Source organism: Cervus canadensis, chromosome 7 (assembly GCF_019320065.1).
Source record: "Cervus canadensis isolate Bull #8, Minnesota chromosome 7, ASM1932006v1, whole genome shotgun sequence".
Lineage (NCBI taxonomy): Eukaryota > Metazoa > Chordata > Mammalia > Artiodactyla > Cervidae > Cervus > Cervus canadensis.
The window spans coordinates 31,858,945-31,877,762 of record NC_057392.1 but is presented as its reverse complement, the minus strand read 5'-3'; the positions used below and the strand labels follow the sequence as shown (position 1 = coordinate 31,877,762).

At 37.5% G+C, this 18,818-nt stretch overlaps 1 long non-coding RNA gene across 1 annotated transcript in view; it reads left to right on the top strand.

The window, feature by feature from the left end:
* The first annotated feature begins 3,189 nt into the window (after positions 1-3,189).
* The window catches only part of LOC122445114, a 50,812-nt gene continuing 35,183 nt past the window's right edge, over positions 3,190-18,818 (top strand). Inside the window, exons 1-2 of the long non-coding RNA XR_006270452.1 lie at positions 3,190-3,295; positions 6,947-7,031. This is a non-coding gene — a long non-coding RNA (uncharacterized LOC122445114). The remainder of the gene's footprint in view (positions 3,296-6,946; positions 7,032-18,818) is intronic.

Sequence of the window (18,818 nt, the reverse complement as noted above, 5' to 3'; positions counted from 1 at the left end):
CTGCATTCCAGTGCCCTCGAGGATCTGGCGGGGTTGGACAGGGGACAGCAGGGCTGAAGGACAGGGTTCACTGGTCCAGCTTGCAGGACCACCAGGGCCCGTCCACACATCTCGTCCCAAATCTGCGATCAGCTTCCTAAGCATTTGCATCCTGGAATCTGGCAGACACTACACAAGAGTGCTGTCAGCCCGCGCTCAGCCCTAGAAGGGGTTCATGAAGCTATCTGCACTCTTCTAAGAGCACCAAATTCAATTTTCAACAGATTGAAATCTAGTTAATTTACAATGTTCTGTTTCAGGTTTATATGTTTCAGGCATATATTTTGGGTGTATATGTTTCAGGTATATATATATATACATTGGGTATATACACATATACATATACTTTTCCGATTCTTTTCAATTATACGTTATTATAAGATACTCAGTATAGTTCCCTGTGCAGTACAGAAGGACCTTGTTAGTGATCTGTTTTAGATACAGTAGTGAGTATCTGCTAACCCCAAACTGCTAATTTATCTCTCCCCTACTCATTTACCTTTTAGTAATCATAAATTTGATTTCTATGCTTGTGAGTCTATTTCTGTTCAGTGTATAAGTTCCTTCGTATCTTTTTTTAGATTCCACATATAAGTGACATCATATGAGATTTGTTTTTCTCTGACTTATTTCACTTAGTGTGATAATCTCTAGGTCCATCCATGTTGCCGCAACTGGCAGTATTTCACCCTTTTTCATGGCTGAGTAATACTCCATTGTGTATATGTACTACATCTACCACATCGTCTTTATCCATTCATCTGTCAGTGGACACTTAGATTGCTTCCATATCTAGGCTATTATAGATAGTGCATTTATAGAATATTGGGGGGTGCATCTTTCTGAATTAGGCTTTTCTCCTTCTCTGTGAATATACCCAGGAGTGGGATTGCTGGATCATATGACAACCCTATTTTAGTTTTTTATGGAACCTCCATACTATTTTCCATAGTAACTGTACCAGTTTACATCCCCACCAACAGTAGGGGAGGGTTCCCTTTTCATCATGCCAAATTTGATTTTTATTAGCAGTGCATAAGCCAAACAAATCTCTTTTGTGCCTGCTTCCAGCCCCAAGTCTGAGACCCCCTGCTCTAGGGGCAGACTGGCACTGTGCCAGAGTTGATTACTAGCTAGTTCTCTCCTGCTTTCTTTTTCTTTCTTCCCTCTCTCCCTTCCCTTCACTCTAACTTCTGAGGAGGAGATCAGTGAGGTGGCCATAAAAATTATTGCAAAGGAAGCAGAATAGAAGAGATATGCTGACCTGCCAACAGGTGTGTGAGTAACTCCAGACTTGGAGTTACTTTCTCTCTGCTGAAACTCTTCAGCCCACCTCTCCTGTTAACACCTGTGAAATTGTTCAATAAAACAATCCCACAAGCCCTGTTCCATCTCTCAAATGTGTAGTCTGTTACATTCCTTGTCAACGAGGCAGCGCATAATTCACTTCGAAGGCCATGTGAAATGTTCGTGAGGAACAAATTAAGATTTAGTTCAAACATTCTTGACGGTGTCTTGGTGTGCTAACCAGGTTTATGGATCTGTTTCATGGGAATGCACTTTACAAACCTGCATTTATGAGTTGTTTATCCAGTGAGTATAGGCATCCATTATATTTTTGTCACTGTTGTAAATATGAATGGAATGGAAGAAAATAATCACTGGGAAGAGCTATTTCAGATTTCTGCAAGTTTAAGTACTGCATTAAAAAGCTGGAATAATATGTATGTCCAGCACCAGACACTACATTTGATAAAATAATCATAAGTATCACTGCTTTTATCCTTTTCATGAAAGGATTTTCGGCCAACAGTGGAAAATGATAAATAAAACCTGTCCAAAAACAGGTTCTTAAATTAGGGTTCACAGATCCCAAGAGGGTCATGGGTAGAATGCAGGGTGGCTATGAACTTGAATGTGAAAATAATTACAACATTATCTTCACTCACTTCCAACTGAAATTGAGCATATCCTTCAATCATGAAGATAGGCAACAACCTGTAGTACTATTAGCAGTACCTGTCTCTTCATCACCAAAAAAAATTACAGATATTTTCCTATCAAATTAGAGTTGTTGCAGATATCTGAAAACATTGTTTATATCTCATCACTTCTTCAAAATTATGGTAATTATTAGATCTACTGATAGATTTTGTTTTTTAAAAGCACATGTATTATTATATCACATTTGACTTTTACATATTTTGATAACTATAATTCCCTCTAATTGGTTTCCTTTGCAATCTCTATACATCTTCTTTTACGCATTTAAAAATATTAATCTGAGAAGGGATCCACAATCTACCAGATTGTCAAAGGGACAAGGAACATAGGACCAAAAAAACTTAAGAACTCCTGTTTGAAAATTGGTCATATTTCATTTTTTTGTTCATTCAACAATCAACAACATTAAAGTACCTTTAATACATCCTGGAATGTCCTAAGCAGTAAGGCTATAAGAACAAACAAGACAAAACTCCCACTCTTAAGAATCTTAAATTCTAGAGAAGCAACCTAAATTATTTTTCCAAGTAGAGTAATTTCTTAAACACTCAGGGTCTAAAGCAACAACAGAAATTCACAAGTAGCATAGATCCTTGCTACTCAGAGTTTGGCGCCTTAAATAGCAACTTTGGCATTACCAGGGAATTTGTTAGAAATGCAGAATATCAGGTTGCATCTCAGAATCTGCGTTTTAGTAACATCCCAAGGAATTAGAGTTTGAGAAGTTCTGGTTTAGCTTTTAGACTGCACACTGCCATCCTTACTGCTTCCTTCTTCCCACTCGGCCTGAAACACAGGGTATTAGGAGGCCACTGATAAAAATAAGTCTAGATCAAATTGCTTTCCCCAAGGGCTTGAGAGAAAGGTGGAATGGCTCTTGAGAATTCTATTTCAAACCACACAGAAGAGTAAAAATTCAGGCGGGGGGAAAAAAAGTCCTGACTGAAAATTTTCTCACAGTCTCTCATGCTTAATTTGGTCATTCCTTTGTATGCAATTAAACAAGCTTATCTTGTTTAGTGATACCTCAATGGAGTGAAATTGGCTACACCATTCTTTCAGTCAAACCACTATTCATAGATTTCTATTCTCAACCACGTTATTTATACTCTGCCTAAAAGTAGGTTTCACAGTTATTTAGAATCATGCAGCACCAACAGAGATCTGAAGAGTGAAACACGTTTGAATCTCCTCACATAATATCTGGGGAGAACCCCAACCTGTGAAAAATGAAAGGAGAAAAAAAAGATACGTAAGTAAAGATATTAGAACCCAGCGGTTGCTGAAGAGCTGAAAACATATTGAGTTCTATGTCTGGTGGAAACTTCTGAAATACTACTCAACTGAAGTAAAGTGGTTTGATCACTAATGTTACTAATGACCTGGGAACAGTATTTTCTGCTCACTGCAATCTCTGATCCTATCTTTTGTTTAAAAGTCTGATTTTTTTCATCATCGATTTTTGGTATTCCCTTTTATTTTTAAAATTATTGCTTTAAAATGTGACTTGTCTTGATTAATGAGGCTTGGGGCACCCAAGGTCCTGTCCCAACCCTACTGGACATACAAGGTCAGAGGTGAGGAAATAATTAGAATAAACTTCAGAAATAAAAAGTATTTATTTCCCATGTGATTGTCTTTAATCTTTCAATATTATCACTCACAATAATTTTTAAAACAATCATGATATGTATGTTTTGTTGCATTCATACACCAAGTATAATTAAGATCTGTTGTTATCAGAACAGGTTACAGTCAAGGAACTCTTCCATTTAATTAATAAGCAAACTGAGGCTTGGATAATTAACTCAGACTTGTGGTTTCTCTAAATCGCTCCAGAGTAGAAAAATTTATCCCAAAATAACCCCACTGTAGTGTAAGAAGCAAAGTACTATGTTTGAACATGGTGTGAAATGCTATTGTCATCAAAGTTAATCATCAAGAAATCTAAGGTTAATAAATGGCTGAGATGAATTGGAAAATTTGATCTTTACTTGGATTTAAATTAATGAAATTATATGTTAGAGGGATAGCCCCTCGCTAAGGCATTTAATGTTAACTTTCATAAGAGTCTCACAGGGCATTGTTAAAATTGTCTGTCAATTGCCAGATGAAAAAATGCATTGTATCAGTATTTTTGCAAACATAGATAGCATTAGTCACTCAGTCATGTCTGACTCTTTGAAACTCCATGGACTGTAGCCCGCCAGGCTCCTCTGTCCATGGGAGTCTCCAGACAAGAATACTGGAGTGCGTAGCCATTCCCTTCTCCAGAGGATCTTCCTGACCCAGAGATAGAACCCAGGTCTCCCACATTGCAGGCAGATTCTTTACTGTCTGAGCCTCCAGGGAAGCCCATTTTTGTAAACATAATGTAACCTCAAATAGAAAAGGGTACATGATAGGAAGATAAAGTTAAACCATATCATCCCATAAAGCACAAATAATCCCAAACATCTCCAGTGGCAGACAACTGAAGATAAATAATTTGGTTCCATACCAAATAATTTCTTGAAGACGGGAAATAAACAAAGAAACACCGTGACCACTGTGGCTATTGTATTCAGCTTTGTTTGAAGAAGCAGAGCCTAACTCAAACTGGTTCAAGCTAAGGTGGGATTATGTTATGGATGAATAGGAAGCAGTAAGAAGGATAGGATACAAGAGAAATGTGACTACTTCTAATTGCGATGAGTTATATGTGTGGAAAAAACATTGGATTTCAAAAAGTCAGTACTAAAAAAAAGTGTAAAGTATTTCATTTTCATATTGATGGCATGTTCCTATGATGATATTTTAGATATACTGGCTTATAAGATATATTATTCAAATGAAGTTCACCTATTCCTTCTAACTTTCCTTAATGTGACTACTTGCCAAGGTAAAATTACACATGAGGCTCCCACTGGGGGCTCACGTTAGATTTCTGCTGGACATCACAGCTCTAGAGCTACTGGTGTTGAGATGTAAGTTAGGAAAGAGGATTGTAGAAAACAGGCAGGCAGCAGGGGCTGAGGGGGGAGTAGTTTCCTTTCAAAGGAGGATGGGCCTGGCAAGGTCAACTTCACTGCTGATTCATTGAAGAGTAAGAGAGTCCAAGAAGGAAAGAGGCAAGTCTTGTCCTCCGGCCAGGGCAAGTCTAAACTGGAGGACATCTCCAAGAGACCCTCCAGCCAGGGCAAGTCTAAATGGGGGACATTTCCAAGAGACACTCTAGATATGACAAGTCTAAATGGGGGACATTTACAAGAGACCCTCTAGACAGGGCAAGTCTAAATGGGGGACATTTCCTTCTTTTTCCTCTCTCTGTCTCCCTCTCTCTTGCTCCCTGTCTTCATCTCCATTTTATCTCCATTTCCCCTCCTCCTTCCATCTCCATCTTCATTCCTTCCTTCCTCTCTCCTGTTTTGCATTTCCTTTCCTTCTCCTTCTTTCCTTCCTTCTTCCTTTCCTGTGTTCTTTTTTTTTTTTTTTTAAGAAAAGAAATATTGATTATCCTGAACGAGTCAAACAGGAACACAAGTGATGATTATTAACTGTAGCAGACTTTTCAGAAACAAACACAGTTTTAAAACTAAACATTGATTAAGAAAAAACCTGAAGTTGCTGTTTAGTCACCTGAAGAGGAATTCCTAATTGCCTCCGAGCTAGGGCAACATCTTCCTCACTCTGGAGTGCCTGCTGCCCAGGCCTTATGCGATTGTTCCTGCCGATCAGGCCCACAGACTTAGAGGTGCTTCTTAAAGTTCTGCGGAGATCATCGTTTATGTGTATGTCAAACAGATTGCATTTGTAACATTTAATGCCCACAATAACAGTCATAAAACATGCTGGCGTGTGCTCACTGTGTAAACACTTTCTTCTGAAGATAGAGCCAGGGAAATGTTTTAGGAACTTTGACATTTATGGCCGTATTTATAATCTTTTTTGGATCATTTCCTCACAGAGTCACATGTTTGTATATTTTAAACTCTCTGGAGAAATAAAAGTGTTTAAACATAATATAATGATGTGATATGCATTTTATGAGATCTTGCTCACCATTTAGGCATAAGAAAAGAGAATTCTGTGGTCACTCCTGAAAAGGGTTTCCATAAATGCTGAATTTTCTAGATTTGTGCCACAAAGCTAAGGTGATTAGAAAGAGGAGGAGGAGGTGTATATTCAACTTTTTTTTTGCTTGGAACTAGACTACCCTGGGTTTCCCAGGTGGCACTAGTGGTAAAGAACACCCCCTGCCAATGCAGGAGACACAAGAAGTACGGGTTCCATCCCTGGTCAGGAAGATCCCCTGAAAAGGCGCATGGCAACCCACTCCAGTATTCTTGCCTGGAGAATTCCATGGACAGAGGAGCCTGGCCGGCTACAGTCTATGGGGTTGCAAAGAGTCAGACATGACAGAACTTAGCATGCAGGCAACCCTGAAAATTGAAAACTAGACATATATCCCCAGTTGGGAATATGCATTGGGGAGAATTCCTTGGGCAGATACATGCACTTTTTGTGTTTTCTAAGAAGATGAATATCTAGCAGTTTTATTGCCCCTCTATACTGGCACATCATATGAATTTACCTACTGTTTAGTTTTTGAAATTTCCTATTCTATAGCACAATAGCCCAAGAAATACCCATCCAGCCATAGAAACAAAACTTTTTAATTTTTATCTCAAACAATGCAGCTAGGTTTTACTAAACACTTAATTTGGTATATACCAAGTATCTTATATGTGCTAATTTATTAAATAGCCATAACAAGTCTAAACAGCAAGTGACTGAGATGGTATTCAAACCCAAGGGATGCGTCTGATCTAAAAAGTGTTCTTACTCCAACATGCTGTCCTGGAAGGAGAGGACATAGAAATTTTAACATGTGTCAATTTTTTTTTTGACATTCCTCCAAAAGAGAATATTCCCGTGGAATCTGGACCAACTCTAGAGACCAACAGAGCATGGCGGAAGAGACTGCTGGCTCCAGAGATTAGGACAAGGTAGGCTGTTCTGTCATTAATCTGAGACATTCATTTCTGGGGTCCTGAGCTGTTCTGTAGTAGGCATGACTCGGCCATGTCATGAGGAAGCTCAGACTGTGGTTTTTAGAATAATGGCTTACACAACTAGACAGAAGATTTTAAATTTACCTGAGGGGTGGTGGTGGTTTAGTCGCTAAGTCATGTCTGACTCTTGTGACCCCATGGACTGTAGCCTACCAGACTCCTCTGTCCATGGGATTCTCCAGGCGAGAGTACTGGAGTGGGTAGCCTATCCCTTCTCCAGGGAAACTTCCCGACCCAGGGATTGAACCTGGGTCTCCTGCATTGCAGGCAGATTCTGTACCAACTGAGCCACCAGGGAAGCCCAGCTGAGGGTTAGGAATATCCACTTAATACAAAGCTTTATCTCTCATTATTGTTGAATCTTTAAAAGACCATTTCTTATTCAGGCTCAATTTAAAAATTTTTACACACAAATAATAGTTATGCCTAATACAATATGCCTGACTTTGTCCTAAGGAATTTTGTATGTGTCGACACACAAAATCTTCCCAACAGTCATGAAGTAGCTGTTGTAATTATCTCTAACTTTACATATAAAGAAACCGAGGCACAGAAAGGCTAAGGGTTTGCCCAGGATCAGTCAGCTATTAGAACTGAAGTGTCAGGATTTGAACTTGGGTTTTCTGGTTTCAGATTCTGTGTTTTTCACCACCTTTTTTACTGTCATGAGCAAATTCTCAAATTAAAGAGGTTACTTAAAAAAAAAAAAAAAGATTAACAAAAATAAACATTTCCCCTCTCTGGTGGCTCTTTACTACTCCTCCCCTTGAATTTGGGTGGACTCACGAATGCTTCAACCAACAGAACATGGCAGAAGTGATGCTGGCTGGCTGTGAAGGCTAGGTCATGATAGGTCTTGCACCTTCCACTTTGTCCATGGGAACACTTGCTGCTGGATTCCTAAGTCACTATAGGAAAAGTCCAACGACCCTGAAGCCTCCATGCTGTGAAGAGTCCCAGGCCACGCAGACGTCACTGCAGCTGACAGTCCCAGAGGAGTAGCCTGGAAATCATCCTAACCTGGGCACCGACATGTAAAAAGTCTCCGGACATTGAGTTCCGGTCTTTTGAGGGGTGAGCTTAGGGGTGGTGGTGGTTTAGTCACCCCTTAAAAGACCCCGGTCTTTTAAGACAAGGCTTCAGATATCTTAGCTCAGACACAAGCTGTCTCTGTTGCATTCTGTCTACATTCATGATCCATGGAATCTGAGAGAATGAGAAAACGACTGCTGTTTTAGGTCCCTGAATGTGAATGGTTTGTTATGCAGGAAAGGATAATTGAGATGCTTTCTAATGACAGCTTTTCCTAAACTTGACTCCTAGAAGTAAGTACTAAAAATATTTGCTGTTACATTTTCAGTCCTTTTTCTATACTTGTAAACATTGTTCATATTCAGTTTTAAATATTAATAGGACCATTATATTTAAATGGTTCATACACTTATTTTCACACTTATTTATTCAAAAGATTTTTAATTGAGAACCTGTATGCCAAGAATTGTTTAAGATGTTGAGGATACAAGATGAACAAAGTCTTAAAGCAGATGGAGTTTATGTTTATTTAACAATGTCTTGCTCTTTATGTTCTTATATACAAGTCTATATAATTCCTTTTCTCTGCTCATGCAATATTTGTTTTTATTTGCCCATATAGATTACATAGTACTAGAAGTGACTCATACTGTCAGATACCTACATTTCCAATATTTTTCTATTTCGAACTACGTATAAGTTGTTATTGTCCAGTGGCTAAGTCAGGGCCGACTCTTTATGACCCCATGGACTGCAGCATGCCAGTCTCTTCTGTCCTCCATTATCTCCTGGAGATGGCTCGAATTCATAGCTATTGAGTCAGTGATGCTATCTAACCACCATCTCATCCTCTGCCACCCTCTTCTCTTTTTGCCTTCAATCTCCCCCAGTACATGTATATTTTCTCTTAACAGAAAGTCTAAGTATAACTGGGGAGACTTGTGTTTTTAATTCTAATGCTGCCAAATCATCTTCACCAATTCATACTCCCAACAGCAGCACCCGAAAATGCCTGTCCCCCAACCCTCACTGACACTTGGGTCCATGTTCTAGGAGCAAAGCTGTCATATTTTAATTCCCATTTTCTCCAGTTATTAGTGAGATTAAACATCTTTAGAAACTATGATTTTTTCAGTGAATAGTTTATTCTTATCCTTTGCTCATTTTAAAAATTGGTTGTCTTCCTTAACTATTTAAAAGTGTACCTACTTTAATTATGAATCCTTTATCTATTAAAGGATAAAGCAAAAACAGTTTATTTGAGTCTAAACCTGCTTTTAAACTTCATATTGCTTTTTGTCATACAGACGATTTTGATTTTTATGTGGGCAAATTTGTCCATCTGTTACTTCGTGTCTTTTGGATTTTATATCTTGGCTATGAAGGCCTCCATGCCAAAGTTATATAAACATTATTTTTCTCCTCGATATATAAAAATGTTTTTTTAAACATCAGGTCTTTTTTTTCTTTTTCTAATGTATTGGGCTTTTAATGACTGGCTGGTAGGCATCTAGATTTACTTCTCTTTTTTGGTCTATCGATTGATTAGTCCCCAGCTAACATGTGTAGTGGAGAAGGAAATGGCAGCCCACTCCAATGTTCTTGCCTGGAGAATCCCAGGGGCTGCCATCTATGGGGTCGCACAGAGTCGGACACGACTGGAGCAACTTAGCAGCAGCAGCAGCAGCAACATGTGTAGTTGTAATATATTATAGTTTATTTTTCATGTTTGACAGGGCAAATTGGCCCTCTTGATTTCTCTTTTTCAAAAATATCTTGATTTTTCTTTTATTTTCTCTTTCAAAGTTTGGAAGTGTGGCTTATTGAGTTCTGTTCCAAAAAAGAAAATAAAATTTCCTATGGGATTTTTTAAATTAAGATTTAATTGAATTTATAGAGAAGTTACAAAGAAGTGATATGTATACAACCCAGCAACATGGTCTCTTCTGCATTTATTCAACTTTTCCACTAAGCTTTATGATATATTTTCTTCTGGGTCTTGGCATATTTCTGTTTCATTCCTAAAAACTTAATTATTTTGTTACTCAATTTTGTTAATTGTCAATGGGATGATTATTAAAGTTTTATTCAGTTATTGCTAGGGTGTGGGAAAGCCAAAAGCTTTCTGCATGTTGATCTTGGAGTCAATCTCTTTACTTATCAGTTGTCTCTTGGTCCTCTTCGAGTGTCATTATCTGGACTAAAAATAATGTCATCTACACATAAAAACTATTTTGTTTCATCTACTCCTCCCTTTCACTATTCTTATTTTCGGGATTAATTTTTTAACCAAGAATTCCAGTAAAGTTGTGATAAATTGAGGTGATAGTAAGCACACCTTTCTTGCTCCTGAATATTTTATTATTAAGTAGGACACTTGCTGTATGTTTCTAGTAGAAAACGTTAGCAAGATTTAAAAAAGAGCTCCTTCTATTTCTATCTTAGCATTTAATGAAAAATGGATTTTGAATTTTCTCAAATGATTTTTTCAGACATCTATTAAGATATTAAGTAGATTTTCTCCTTTAATCTACTAATGTAGCAAAACAAAGGACAACATAATGTTCATTCAGTCAACACATATTTATTGAGAACTTTTTATGTATATGTGCTTCCCTAGTGACTCAGATGGTAAAGAATCTGCCTTCAATGCAAGAGATCTGGGTTTGATCACTGGGTGAGGAAGATCCCCTGGAGAGGGGAATGCTTTCCACTCCAGTATTCTTGCCTCGAGAATTCCATGGGCCAGAGGAGCCTGGTGGGCTACAGTCCATGGGGTTGCAAAGAGCCAGACATGACTGAGTGACTAACACTATTACATACATGTCAATGACTATGGTAAATGTCAGGAATATAGACAAGAACAAGACAGGCAAGTTTTCTGCCCTGAAGTTGAGCAAGCTTTGCATTCTTAGAATCGACCCTATCTGCTCTAGGTGTGTTACCATTTCCATATGCCGCTTGACTTGATATGATGCTGCTCTGCTTAGGAATTTTGCATCTACGTTCCTGAGTGGAACCAGATTCTGTTGCTCTGGGACCCGTTCAAACTTGACAGCTTTACAAGTTCTCAGTACACAAACTGGAACAAAATATAGTGTTTCTCTCCATTCATTGAAGTCTTTTAAATCCATAATAAATTTTATAGTTTTCTTCCTATGGGTCTTAAACATTTCCTATTAAATATATTCCCAGATAATTTGCTAATTATGAGTGAGATGTTTAAATCAACTCTTCTAATTATTTGTTGCTTTAATGTATGAAATAAATTGATTTTTGTATATTTGGTTATGATCAGTCACTTAAGCTGAAATCTCTCAATAAAAATCTTTCAGTTTTAACTGATTCTTTTCCCCTGGTTTTGAGACTTCAGGATAGACCATCACAAAATGAATGAATAGTAATAGTTTCCTCTTCCTCTTCAATCCCTAACCCCTTTTCCCTCTCTATCAGATCTTTTAATAAAAAGCATCCATGTATTTTTTTCTTCTTTTAAAGTCAATGTTCCTGAAGTTTTATTGTTAATATCACATATTTCCCCATCTATTTGCCATGAAGTGATGGGACCAGATGCCATGATCTTAGTGTTCTGAATGCTGAGCTTTAAGCCAACTTTTTCACTCTCCTCTTCCACTTTCATCCAGAGGCTCTTCAGTTCTTCTTCACTTTCTACCATAAGGGTGGTGTCATCTGCATATATGAGGTTATTGATATTTCTCCTGGCAATCTTGATTCCAGCTTGTGTTTCATCCAGCCCAGCGTTTCTCATGATGTACTCTGCATATAAGTTAAATAAGCAGGGTGACAGTATATAGCCTTTACTCAATCCTTTTCCTATTTGGAACCAGTCTGTTGTTCCATGTCCAGTTCTAACTGTTGCTTCTTGACCTGCACATGGATTTCTCAGAAGGCAGGTCAGGTGGTCTGGTATTCCCATCTCTTTCAGAATTTTCCACAGTTTGTTATGATCCACACAGTCAAAGGCTTTGGTGTAGTCAATAAAGCAGCAGTAGATATTTTTCTGGAACTCTTTTGCTTTTTTGATAATCCAACAAATGTTGGCAATTTGATTTTTGGTTCTTCTGCCTTTTCGAAATCCAACTTGAACATCTGGAAGGTCACAGTTCATCTTGAAGCCTGGCCTGGCAAATAGATGGGGAAACAATGGAAACAGTGACAGACTTTATTTTCTTGGCCTCCAAAATCACTGCAGATGGTGACTGCAGCCATGAAATTAAAAGACACTTGTTCCTTGGAAGAAAAGTTATGATTATGACCAACCTAGACAGCATATTAAAAACAGAGACATTACTTTGCCAACAAAGGTCCGTCTAGTCAAACTATGGTTTTTCTAGCAGTCTTGTATGGATGTGAGAGCTGGACTATAAAGAAAGCTGAGTCCCATAGAATTGATGCTTTTGAACTCTCAAGAGAGTCCCTTGGACTGCAAAGAGATCCAACCAATCAACCCTAAAGGAAATCAGTCCTGAATATTCATTGAAACTGACGTTGAAGCTGAAACTCCAGTACTTTGGCCACCTGACAAGAAGAACTGACTCACTGAAAAGACCCTGATGCTGGGAAAGATTGAAGGTGGGAGGAGAAGGGGACGACAGAAGATGAGATGGTTGGATGGCATCACTGACTCGATGGACATGAATTTGAGTAAACTCTGGGAGTTGGTGACGGACAGGGAAGACTGGAATTCTGCAGTCCATGGGTCTGAAAGAATCGGACATGACTGAGCAACTGAACTGAACAGATCACATATTTAGATAGATAATCTGTACCAATTTAAGAAAGAATACTTCATGCCTATTATGGTCCTAGTTATCAGGTGCTTTAACTAAAAATGGATGTTGCATTTTTTGCAACATAGTTTTTGGCATATTTTTGAATAATAACTTTATTTTTCTTCTGTGACATATTGATGTGAAAATTAAATTAATTCATAATATTGATTTATATTTGCATTCTTGGAAGAAAATCTGCTAGGGTTTGTTTCCATTATTTCACAAACAGCTAGGTAAATGTAGTATTGCATTTTAGATTTTGGCATCTAAATCTTAATATTTGTGAGGTTACTTTGTCATTTTCTTTTTGAGTTGGTTTTATAAGTTTTTGGTATTAAAGTTTTGCCAGTTCTTGAAATAGGATTTGTTCCCATGTATTAATGCCCTTGAAGAGTTAATAAGTCAGAAAATTATTTGTTCTTTAATATTTGAAAGAATTTTGCTTTACGTCTTCTGAATAGGTAAATATTTACTTTTGTTTATTCTTTTGTTCTCAAGAATGTTTCCTGCTTCCTTAGCAGTTAATATTCATGTTTGATAAGAATGAAATGATTCATTATATCAAGATTTTCAAGTGTTTTCATGTCTAAGATGACAAGTTCTTATCCTTAATTTTTTTTTATCTCAAATTTTTTCTTTGATTAGAATAAATAGAAGTTTGTATATTTTATTTTTTTGCTCTATTTATTGTTGGCTTTTTCCCCTAAAGAACCACTTGGATTTATTTCTCTATTCTATTCCTTTTAGTTTACTAAATTTTAATTTCTGCTTTCATCCTTAATAACTTTTTCCTTTTTTTTCCTATTAGCCATGCTTTGTTTTGCTCTTAGTTTCTCAAGTTAATAACTTAATTCATTTGTTTCTTTTATTTTTTAAAACTCTAGTGCCTCCTAAGTCGCTTCACTCATATCCGACTTTTTGCAACCCTATGTATTACAGCCTGCCAGGCTTCTTTCTCCATGGGATTCTCCAGGCAAGAATGCTGGAGTGGGCTCCCATGCCCTCCTCCAGGGGATCTTCCCTATCCAGGGGTCAAACCCATGATTCTTAAGTCTCCTGAATTGGTAGGTAAGTTCTTGACCATTAGTGCTACCTGGAAAGCCCAACTACAGTTTTAACTAAATACTATAGGTTTGAATATGTAGTGTGCTTATAATTGCAATTTTCTAAGTATTTTGCAATTACATTTTTAATCTCATATTTGACCCAGAAGAATATTTCTTTTTTTCTTCACTTAAAAAGGTTGGGAAATTTTTTAAAAAATTATTCTTTTTCAACTATTAATTATGTTACATTTTGATTAAAGAATATGATCTGCATACATCTGTGTTTTAGAAAATTCTGAGGTTATCTTTCTGATCAAATATATATAATATTTTATGTGTTTCCAAATATTTAAAAGCAGAATGTATGTTCTATTTGAGGAATAAATCTCCATGTGCATTTTCAAATTGATTCAGTTGGTGACATAAGATACCCCATTTCTTTGCCTATTGCCTACTTTAACTCTTAAGGACAGAAAAATATTTCATTTTTTATTATGCATCCATTGCAGTCAGTTCCTCTTTCTAATTCTAACAGTTTTTGCTTTATGCTTATTATATATTCTGTTATTTGGCACATGGAAGTTGAATCCTGATACATTTTAATTTGGGATCTTCTTACCAACATTGAAAAAAACAGATTATCTATGAGACACTTAAATTTTTTTCCTTGAAAATCTAATCCATCTTGTATGACTGTAATTCCAACTGTTAGTTGGGGAGAATAGTTCTTTATATTTAAATATAATCTTATACTTTCAATTTTCTTGTGTTAATCTTTCATAGCTATCTTTAATAGACAATTAGTGCTGATTGTCTAATGACCTAATTTTTGCCATTTAATATGATTAAGTCATTATATTTGTCATAAATTATATGTTTGTGTTACTCACCTTGATTTAGATTTTGTCTCAGTTTCTTTGCTATCTCCTTTGATATTTATCTTTGACTCTATTATACAAGTTTTCTTTCTCTTTTCTCTCTTCTAATGAAAAAGTATACATCCAACTTTTACTTTTGGTCAAAGTTACCTTTAAATAATAAATAACTCTATTTCTCTGTTCATGTCAAAGGGAAAGAATGTGTCTACCATTTTCTCTCCTATGCACTGTAAACAGGAGATACTGCCTTCCCTTCTTTGAGGTCTCCTCCACTATCTGAGGATTTAGACCCAAACTCTTATTTGCTAGATATTATTATTTACATGCTACATTTTCTCTTCCAAGGATTAAAGATGAAGTTTGCAATCTCTGTTGTAGCTACAGTGTATTTACAACAATTTAGACTTGATCCCACATTAAAATATTTCAGTACTTACTGGCAGTAAATACTGAAATACTTTTAATAAAGTACATTTTTATTTTACAGGATGTTTTTAAAATAACTTATTTTATGATTATCTGGAAAACTTTTATTTTTTTCTGTCATGAAGATGACTTGATTGATTTAGGTTTTGACACTTGGTATCACAGAATGATTTTTTACTGACTTCAAAAGCATACAATAATAATAATGTGTCTAGGTTTAGCATTCTTAGATCTTAGTAAATTAGGCCTCTGAAGATGTTGCTTTATTAACTTCTTGTCCCGATTATTTTCTTTTGTTCTTTTCCTCTGTCTTCCATAATTCTTTTTATGAAAAACTAAAATTTCAAACTTTCCAAGAAGCTGGTCGGTTTATTTTAATTTTGTTTAGCATTCATCAAGCCCACTTGATCTGAATATTTACTTACTTAAGTTCAGGTATCTTTTTAATTTACTTATTTTCAAATGATTACAAATGTTTACTTAATTATTTTCTGTAACTTAAAATTATACACACACACACACACACATATAGCATTGCTATTTTTCCTATTTATTCAGGTGTTTTCTTTGGCAGTACCAGTTTTCTTCATGTTGGGTTTCACTTTCTGCCCTCTGCATCTGTCAGCTCTTTTCATAGCATTTTTGTATAATTTTCATTTTCTTTTAATTTTAGAAGAAGACTTCAAATTTGTCCTCTATATTACTGATTTCATTATAAACATAGCCAATTAATCAGTTTATTGATTCTAATGCATTTTCCATTTTGATAGTTCATATTCAGTTTTATAGCATTTTTCCTTCTTTCATCTTACTCTATATTTAGTTCCTTAACCAGCTCCTTTCTTACCTCGATATATTTTCTTCTCTCATTTTTCATCTCCTGCTTCATGGGGTCTTTGAATGTTATTTAGAGCACAAAGCATATGCTGCTTAAAATTTATTCCCATTTCCTGTAGTAAATCTTTTTCAAAAGCATGCTCTTCCTCTGCCTCTTGAGTGCTATATTTTCATTTCTTAAAGTCACAAAATTTTTCATTTGCCTCATAATGAGGTTTTATTTTGTCTGTTTATTCATCCTTGAACGATGACTATTTTATCTGGCCTAGTATTTCTCAGCAAAACAGTGAATAGATTTTTCTTAGATTCCATCATAGTTTGCTTGGATTTTTTTCTAATCCTCTTTTAGATCTATGCTATATGACATTTTACCCATTCAGTGATTACTCATCTTGGTGGGAGACTTACTCTGACATTTTATGAGCTGAGGTCATAGCTTTCTCTGTGTATGCAAAGTCATTGTGCCAGAAGCCAAATCCGGAATGACCTGATCTCGTTGTCTATGTGACCACAAAATCAACTGAAAAGAACCTTGTGAGCTTGTGGAGAATCCTCAACAGTTCAGCCCAACTACTGGCCGTATGATGCGGTCATGAGGGCCTGGCCCCAAGCAGTGACTGCCCTCGGGTTCCTAAGACCTGTGAGGGAGGCGTTCCCTGCTGATCCCGAGAGTGTCATGCCTTCCTACCATGGATCCCGTGTATCAAGGGATTACTACAATGCCTTCAAGACCTCCTTTGCCTTTTTCCTCTCAGGACAGTACCACTTTCTCAGTAAGGGAGCCCTAGTGTCTTTTCTAGATAGGGTCCCATTGGAAAAATCTTACCTGACATTTCCACAAAGGAAAAGGGTTCTGCTCTAGCTCTCGGCAGTGGTGATGGACTTTCCGATTCTCGTGTTCCCTCTGACGCTTTAGCTGGAATTTGACAGGCTCCTGTGCTTATGTGGCCATCTTCACCAGGAAGTAAGTGGGGACTACCTACACAAGCAGGATGGATCTCAGAGGCAGCGGCAGGCTCTCAGCGGGGCTTGTGTTTGGGCGCCGGCACAGATCTGCTACCTGCAGGGCCGGCCACAACCCACTGGCTCCCACCTGGCTCTTGGAAGTGCTTCACTCTTCACCCCAGCCAGTCTCTAGGATGATGGCTAAATTCCAATGATGCTTTGTACTGGTTCCAAGTTGGCCTGGTCTATACACATATCTGAATGTCTACTTTGGTCCTCACTTTTTTTCAGCCCAGTTAGACATGAGTACCTACGAGACGGCAGACACTTCACATGTATGATTTCATTAAATCGTCACAAAATGGAATAACATAGATATTATTATAATTCCTAATTTACAAATGAAGGACTGGAAGCCTAGAAAAGGATTTAAACAACTTCAGGTCACTCAGCTAGGGAGTGTCAGAATTACTACTTGCTGTCCTGTCATCCTCTAAAGCCCATGCTTTTAACCAGTATTTCAAAAGCCTCTTAGCTAGAGATTCCTTCCCACCCCCACCAAAATAGATAGACTTCCCATCTTAACCATGAGTGTTATCAGCCATTTGGATAGCCTGCTGTCTTGTCATACCTTTTCACTATGAACCAGCAGTCTGCTAGATGAATCCATATTTATAGCAAACTAATTCTTCCCTCCCATCTCAGAAAAAAAGACAACTTTCATCCAGAGCAGCTACCTCCCTGTGCTCAAGATTTGCTTCCTCTTCTTCCACGAATCCCCCTCCCTACTTGTTCTGTCATCTCAGCATATAAACACGGTCACATCTGTGCCACTTCAACATTGCGTTTATCTCCAACCACCACTCTTTACTTTTCTCTGCTGTCAAAATTCTTCCATTGTTGTGGCAAACTAGCTTGCACTAACATTTTCCATGTCCTCTGTGTTCCTTAATCCATCCAATGTTCACCCTTAAAACCCCACTAAAACGCTCCACCTAAGATGACTGTGGCCTCCCAATTGTGAGAACATTCTCTGGTTCTTCCACTTTGACTATTGCTACACACAGCTGTGTGGAAGGACAGGGGAGCCTGGTGTGCTGCAGCCCCTGGGGCCACAAAGAGTCAGACACGACTGAGTGACTGAACCACAACACACAGCAATGTTAATGGCTTCCTTTATAGATTCTTCCATTTTCTTTCCTTGATTCCACTATCTTCTGACCTCCTCCTGCTTCCTTGACCTTTATTTTTCCAACTACTTTCTATTTTTCTATTTTTCTTTCTGCCCAATGGTTGGGCAAAATGACCTAGCCTTCTATCCTTAGGTCTTTCTCTTTTTTGAATCTAGTTCCATGTGCTATACAGTAAGCCCTTGTTGGCTATCTATTTTACATACAGTAGTATGCATCTGTTAATCCCAAATTCCTAATGTATCACTCCCCTACTCCCTCTTTGATAACCATAACTTGTTTTTTATGTTTGTGAGTCTGTTTCTGTTTTGCAGAAGTTCATTTGTGTCACATTTTAGATTCCACATATAAAGTGATATCATAAGATATCTGTCTTTCTCTATATGACTCACTAGGGCCTCCCAGGTGGCTCAGTGGTAAAGAACCCACCTGCCAATGCAGGAGACACAGGAGATGTGGGCTTGATCCCTGGGTCAGGAAGATTCCCTGGAGGGGGAATTGGCAACCCATTCCAGTGTTCTTGCCTGGAGAATCCCATGGACAGAGGAACCTGTCCATGGACAGACAGCCACTA